General features: G+C 40.7%; 1 long non-coding RNA gene across 1 annotated transcript; it reads right to left on the bottom strand.

Moving 5' to 3' along the window:
- Positions 1-495: 495 nt before the first annotated feature.
- Positions 496-7,218, bottom strand: LOC309811709. Its single transcript, XR_014295234.1, has 3 exons — positions 7,157-7,218; positions 6,128-6,217; positions 496-1,466 (listed from the first exon to the last, which is right to left on the bottom strand). It is a non-coding gene; the product is annotated as an uncharacterized lncRNA (long non-coding RNA).
- Between the last annotated feature and the right edge of the window lie 200 nt (positions 7,219-7,418).

Below are 7,418 nucleotides of genomic sequence, written 5' to 3'. Positions count from 1 at the left end.
AGTTAATGCATGACTTAGTCTAAAATACAACCCAGTTCACACAGTACTTGCTCCAAAAAATCCTTGCTGATTCTGTATTAGTGGGTATGAACTACAAGGCATGCTGCGTTTGCTAAAATATCCTATTTGAAGAGAGACGATTCTGATTTATAAAAGGTCTATTTCCTTTTCTAACTACTACTGCCTTTTGGAAGACTTTAGGAAGCCTTAATGTGCATTATTTTTATGGTCCCCACAAGAAAAGGAAAATGGGATGGTTAAGGAGAGAGCTGCATAAGGTCAAGAAGAAGAAACACTGGAAATGAAAGATCCTAATTCTCTTCTTCCCTGACTTTTATGTTAAGTTGTTGCTATTCAAGTGCCTACATACAAGCGTTTATCACTGCATTACCTTTAATCATGAGTATCAAGGATAGTGACATTTATAAATGATTTCAGCTGTAAGTAACAGAAAACCCAAACATAAGTAGGTTAAAAAAAATAGTTTTTTCCTCATCATAACAAGAAATCCAGAGATAGGTAGTTGCTGGCACTGGTTTAAATGTTCAGCGATCTCAAGGCTAAAAGTCATTCATTTTCTCGACTTTTCGCTCACAGATGAAAGATGGCTACCACAGCTCCAGACATCCTATTCTTTACAAAGTAGAGAGAACAGAGGAGAGATGATACCAGTTCTGGCTGTGCCATTTTATTTGGAAGGCAAAAGGTTTCCTGGAACTTCCCCCTCAACCTCAGAAATCTTCAGCTTACTTCTCGAAGGCTGAAACACCACTCCCAGGTGTAAGGAAGGCTAGGAAAACAAAATACATGGGAATATTTGGTTTTCCCACCCCAGAAGCAGGCAAGTGAGAGGGAAGTTGGCAATGAGTGTTGGTCTGCCAAGTTTTAGGGTTTGCCACAGTGAAAACCAGGACACACCAAAATATTCAAGAATGCAAGACTAAGTGTAACGTGCCATATGAATCCCAGGTAGCTGTTAAAAATTGTGGTACAGAAAAATACTTAGTGGCATCGTGCAAAATTATTCATAAAATGTTATCAACTAAAAAATTAACATATAAAACGATGAGAAAACATCAAATTTGTTGGGGTGACCTAAGTTTAGATAGATTTTTAAAAATAAATTTATTTATTCATTTATTTATTTATGGCTGGGTTGGGTCTTCCTTGCTGCGCGCGGGCTTTCTCTAGTTGCGGCGGGTGGGGGCTACTCTTCATTGCAGTGTGCGGGCTTCTCATTGCGGTGGCTTCTCTTGTTGTGGAGCATGGGCTCTAGGCATGCGGGCTTCAGTAGTTGTGGCATGCAGGCTCAGTAGTTGTGGCTCGTGGGTTCTAGAGCACAGGCTCAGTAGCTGTGGTGCATGGCTTTAGTTGCTCCGTGGCACGTGGGATCTTCTGGGACGGCTTGAACCCGTGTCCCCTGCATTGGCAGGTGGATTCTTAACTACTGCGCCACCAGGGAAGCCCTAGATAGATTTTTAAAAGTTAAATAGATATATGCAAAAAGAAAAAAACTGGAACTTATACTCTGAAAATGTTGACTTAGGTTGGGTTTTCCAGGAAACAGACTCTGAGGCTGAGATTTGCTTGCAGCTCGTTTAGCGGAGAGTGCTCTGAGGAGCAGCACCTGTTGTGGAGGCAGGACTGGGCAGAGGGAGAAGGTGAACTGCAGGGCAGATGCCACAGAGGCTTTAATTGGTTCCATTGGAAGTTCTGAAGCTGAATGTCCCAGACTGTCCCAACTGAGGGACTGTGCCTTGTACCTCCACAAGTGACCAGTCATGGGATTTGGACTGTCCCCAGGGAGGGTATATAACCTAGCATGAGGCAGTTTCCTTCACAGAGGCAATTTTGGAGAAGAATTCAACAGTGAGTCATCAGCAGCCAACATTCTTGGCAGCTGTATCTTGAGATCTGCGCAGCACACCGCAGAGTCCACCAGAAATGTCAACAGTGATTATCTCTGGGTTTGGGGATTAAGGTTGGTTTTCTCTCTTTTTAAAAATATTTTCCAAATTTTCCATAATGAATATAACATTGTTCTAAGCACTAAATGAGTTAATTCATAGTAGGCAGTTAGCACAGTTCCCGGAATTTATTAAACACTCAATAAATTTAGCTATAATTATTTTGTATTTATATATATATGTATATACGTGTTCGTGTAACATTTTAAAGAGAAAACATAAATATGGATATTGTCAAGAAGAACGTATGAAATAGGATTAAAATAATAACAGAACTTGCTGTTCCTTTTGGCTTATTATTTTTAAAAATATTTATTTATTTATTTGGCTGCACTGGGTCTTAGCTGCAGCATGCGGGATCTTTGTTGCCGTGTGCAGGATCTTCATTGCAGTGTACAGGATCTTTAGTTGTGGCATGCGGGATCCTTAGTTGGGGCATGCAGGATCTAGTTCGCTGACCAGGGATTGAACCCAGGCCCCCTGCATTGGGAGCTTGGAGTTTTAACCGCTGGACCACCAGGGAAGTCCCTGGCTTATTTTTTTTTAAATCTGTGTTTTAATCTGTGAAATTCTTTCTTATGACATTGTTTCTTTCTGGTATGTCCAATAGAACTTTACGTAATGACAGAAATTTCAGGGACGTCCCTGGCAGTCCAGTGGTTAACACCCCACGCTCCCAATGCAGGGGGCATGGGTTCGATCCCTGGTCAGGGAACTAAGATTCTGTATGCCGCACGGTCAGTGTCTGTGCTGCCCAATATGGTAGCTATTAGGCACAGGTGGCCGCTAGGCACTGGAAATGTAGTAGAGCAAATGAAAAGCCGAGTTTTAAATTTTATTTAGTTCCAATTCATTCAAATGTAAATAGCCACATATTGCTAGTGGCTACCATATTGGACAATGCAGCTCTATACCAATATTAGGCAATGGTTATGTAGAGAACAGATCTAAAATATTCTCTAAGTTTGGATTCGTTCCTCAACTCACTACCCTGTATAATCTCCTACTTGTGATTTCAAAATCACATTTTATTTACATGTGTAGAAAAACAAAATGCGAAGAGTTAATTAAGTGTACAAAAAAGGGTTGTTGGTGGTCAGACTTTTTAAATATACAACAGGGAAAGTAATTTAGTTGAAAGGTGCTAAAGAGCTACATAATGTATTGCTAACTGTATGGTATCTTTTAGTAAATAATCCAAAGAGAAAATGAAAGAGGTTGTTCCATATCATATATCTGGTTCCTCTTTGTAAGCTAAAAGAGACTTCTCACCAAAATCATACTTTTCAACCATACTGTCCATATAAAAAGGGAGATAACTGCAGAAACAATTTGAAAATGCCTAAATAACAATGTGGAAGTCTCTTACCTCTTAGATGGGAGGCATATGTATATGGTAGGAGACATATGTATATGGGGATAACTCACTAACAGCAGCCAAGTTTGTGGAGAAAAGAGACACAGATCTTGGTTTGCATCTCACCCTGCGAGTTACTGGCTGTGTGTACTTTGAACAAATTACTTAACTTCTCCATAATCAAATGGTGATTACTACACCTGCCTTGAAGATGAGTTGAAAGATTAGTGATATGGAAAGCACCTGGCATACAGTAAGTGCTAAATCAATGACAGTTTTATTATGATGTTAGTATAATGTGAAGAAAACAGATCAGTAAAAAGGAAGTAAGCCCAAATACTTAAAAACTGGGGTAGGAATTAACTGGAATAATCATTAAATTGTAAAATTATTTTTGGTATATTTTGTTTTATGTGTATTTCAACCACACAAAATTTAGTCAACTGTTTATCAAATGAATGAAAGAAATGGATGCTTGAATAAATGAATGAATGCCTTGCCTGCTTTTAATATCATTTTGCCTCCCAAATGGGTTGTTATCACTAAAATGGTTTTGTCACTGGCACTGTCACTAGGGATATTTTCAAAGACTCTGTAAAGAGCAGTATCAAATCAACGGTCTTTTCTAGACTTAACAGGAGGGATTAGGGCTGATATTAAGAAAAACTTCTTGAGCAATATTACTAATGGAGCAGTTAAGAGCTTCCATCCTTAGATATTTTTAAGAAGACAGATAATACTCCATGCTGGAAATGTCATCATCTTCTGTGGTAGTTAGCTTCCAGGGTAGCCTCCAATGAACCTTACTTCCTAACCTTCATGTCTTTCCCTAGTCTGCCCGAAGTCAAGCAAGGATGGTCCTGAATATGGCTGAGGTGATGTGTGACTTCCAAGGCTATGTCGTAAAAAGTGTTGCAGCTTCCGCTCCGGTCGATCAGATTGATCACGTGCTCCATGATAAGCCAGTAGCCATGCTATGAGGAGGACACTCAAGCCATCCCATGGAGAGGCCCATGTGGCCAACAGCCTGTGCCAATCCACTGGACATGTAAGAGAGCCACCTTGAAAGCAGACTCTCCACCTTCAAACACGTCTTCAGATGATCACAGCCCTAGCCAACATCTGACTGCAACCTTATGAAACACTTAAACAGAAATGCCCAGTTGAGCCACTCTTGAATTCCTGACTCACAGAAATTGTGAGAGGGAATATATGACTTCTATTGTTTTAAGTCACTAAGTTTTGGGGTTATTTGATATGCAGCCAACATATCATCAATGGCAAACATTTATTGCTACTGTCCAAAAGGTCCTGCTAATGGGCTGAACCAGATGACCATTTTTTTTTGAACCAGATGACCATTTAAGGTAACTTCTTTGTAACATCAACCTTTTAACAGCTTATCATGTAATGAACTCAGTATCTTTTTCCTATAAAATTCCTATGAGACAAGGAGAATTAGCCAATTAACAAACATCCATTAAGTCTGTGGAATTAAAGAACATCAGCTAAAATTGGAGTCAGGACACACCTGTAGGGAGAGCTCTCACAGCTGTGCATCATCAATTACTCCAAATTGGAAGAGACATACCCCTACATCTCTCCCACAGGAAGGTACTGCCTACTTTACTATCCAGAAGGAAGAAGAAAACCATCTTTCTGGCCAACACAGCCCAGCCAATCAGAGACTGTAGCACCCCGTCCAACGAGAAGCCTCTCTACTTTGGACTGCCAGCTTCCTCCGGTGAACTCTTTAGTTATGATAGCCCCTACCAAGGCCCCCCTTTTCCCTATAAAAGCAAGCTCCCCTTCCATGTTCTCTGGACTTGCCTGTGGTCCACCACAGTTCCCATAACCTGAATTGCAATTCCTCTGGCTATTCCCAAATAAACTTGTTTTGCTGGTAAAGTAACTGGCTATTATTAAAGATGATAAATTCAAGGTATTACTCTAGGTGCTCTGCTGATTAAAAGGTATGATGATGCTAATGATAAAAATAACAATACAATAATAAGTATTACTAATATTTATTAAGCATCTACTTTAGACACTGTGCATATACTCTCATTTAACCTTAATATACATTGCCAAATGTTTTCCAGGAAAGTCATACCAAATTACACGCCCTTCTGCAGTGTATAAGAACAGAGTCACTGTATGTTTACCAGCACTTAAAAAAATTTTTTTTTAATCTGATAGGTGAAAAATACAATAGTTTAATCTGCATTTCTATGATTACTAGGTCTTGACATGTTAAGCACATCAAACCTTTATCTGACATACATTACAAATATTTTCCCCCCAGGTTGGTATTGCGCTTTTTGAAATTTTTACAGTCAAGCCAATCTCTTCCTTTGTAATTTCTTCCAATTCTTTTGTAATTAGGTTCTTCTTTATTTCTAGATCAATTAAATTTTCACTTGTATTTCTTTCTAGTTTGTTTATGGCTTTTTGTTTTTGTCTTTGAGTTTACACAGTAATTTATTTTGTTAGACTTTTTTTTTCTTCTCTATTCTCTTTTTTTTTAAGTGGCGTATAGTTGCTTTACATGGCTGTGTCAGTTTTATGTTTTTTTACACATGTAATTATTTTTTGCTGCAGGATACAGGGCAGTCTTTTTTCCCCCATAATCATGTCTCCTTCACTTACAAATTGACTACGTTTTCCTTTCCCCACTGACTTATGATGCCACGTTTCCTATCTAGGGAATTCTTCTATTACTTGAGTACGTTTACAGTCTTTATAATCCTCTGTCACTGTCTGCCGGTTTTGGTGTTAGTACTGCACTTTTTTGATTACTTACATCTACTCATCCACTAAGGACCGCCACATTCTCTTCCAGGAAGCCTCCCTGGTTCTCCCAAAAAGATACCATGGCTGCCTCCTTTTTCACCTTTATAACATATAAAATTTCACCCTTACATATAAAATTTCACAGTTAACAAAGCTGATCTTACCCAATTATATTCTTGAGAGCAAGCAACAGGTATACTATATATTCATTAAAATCAAATTATGGGATTTGCATTAAAAGGTAATGATGGCAGAACCAATCTTGTTTGACAAAAAAATGAAAATAGGCAATTCCCTCCTTTGTCTAACAAAAATCAGTGTGCCATCCATGATGAAAAAATTATAAAGGTGAATGAAACCTAGATTGTGCTTCAGGGAGTTCACTTAGTAGGGGAAAGACACATGAAAATATACGTGTTTAAATACACTATGACTAAAGTGTATAAAATAAAAATAACAAAGGGAAAGGTAAAAACTAAGCGAGCAGTGGGGTAGTGTTTCAAGCAGTGGACATACCTATGAGCTGGGTTTATGGTGTTTCTTAAATGTTTGAGGATTTGTAATTAATCTGAATGACAAAGTGCATCAATTCAGATTCTTTAGCAGAAGTTGCATTAACGTAGCCTTCATTCTGAGAACTTTTTAAGGAAGCCTAATATAGTGTGGGTAGTACGGCCAAGCCTAGGAGCAGCTCTGGTCGGAAGCCCTTTCGTTAGCAGGAACCCGAGATGACTAGAACCTGACAGAGGCGTGAATTAACCCGCCACGGGTGAAAATCAGGCATGGGGGTGAGAGATAAACCTTTACCCACCTGAGGCTTCTACTCTATAAACCACTTACTGGAGTTGGTTTAAAAGCAATGAGGACTACAGACTCCCTGTGAGAGCCAGCACAGTTCCAGGCCCAAGGCTCACCTCGCCGCGCGCCTCAGGCCCCAGCCGAGCCCCGGCCAGATGTTAGGACCCGAACTACTGACGTCACGGAAACGTGACGTCACCAGCACTGACGCAGTCTAACAGGGAGGGGCCTCTCAGCTCACCTCAGAACGCCGTCAGCTCCACGGAGCAGCGAGCTGGCCGCCTCGCGCTCTGCCCTGAGGGTCCGAATAGTCAGAGCTGCGGGAACCGATGCGCCGGAGTCGCTCAGGAGCTAAGGAGCCGCCATCCCTCTCCCGCCTTGACCCTTAACCGCGCCCTCTCTAAGGCCCAGGCGCGGTCCAGGCGGCCGCGCGCTCACGAGCCCGCCGCTTGCGGCGGTCACGCGCACGCACGCTCGTGCGCCCGTTCCCTGAGAACCCGGAA

The sequence above is a fragment of the Mesoplodon mirus genome (assembly GCF_964341445.2).
Source record: "Mesoplodon mirus genome assembly, chromosome: 11".
In the NCBI taxonomy this organism is placed as follows: Eukaryota; Metazoa; Chordata; class Mammalia; order Artiodactyla; family Ziphiidae; genus Mesoplodon; species Mesoplodon mirus.
Note: the sequence above shows the minus strand (reverse complement) of the source record. Positions and strands in the feature narration are given on the sequence as shown.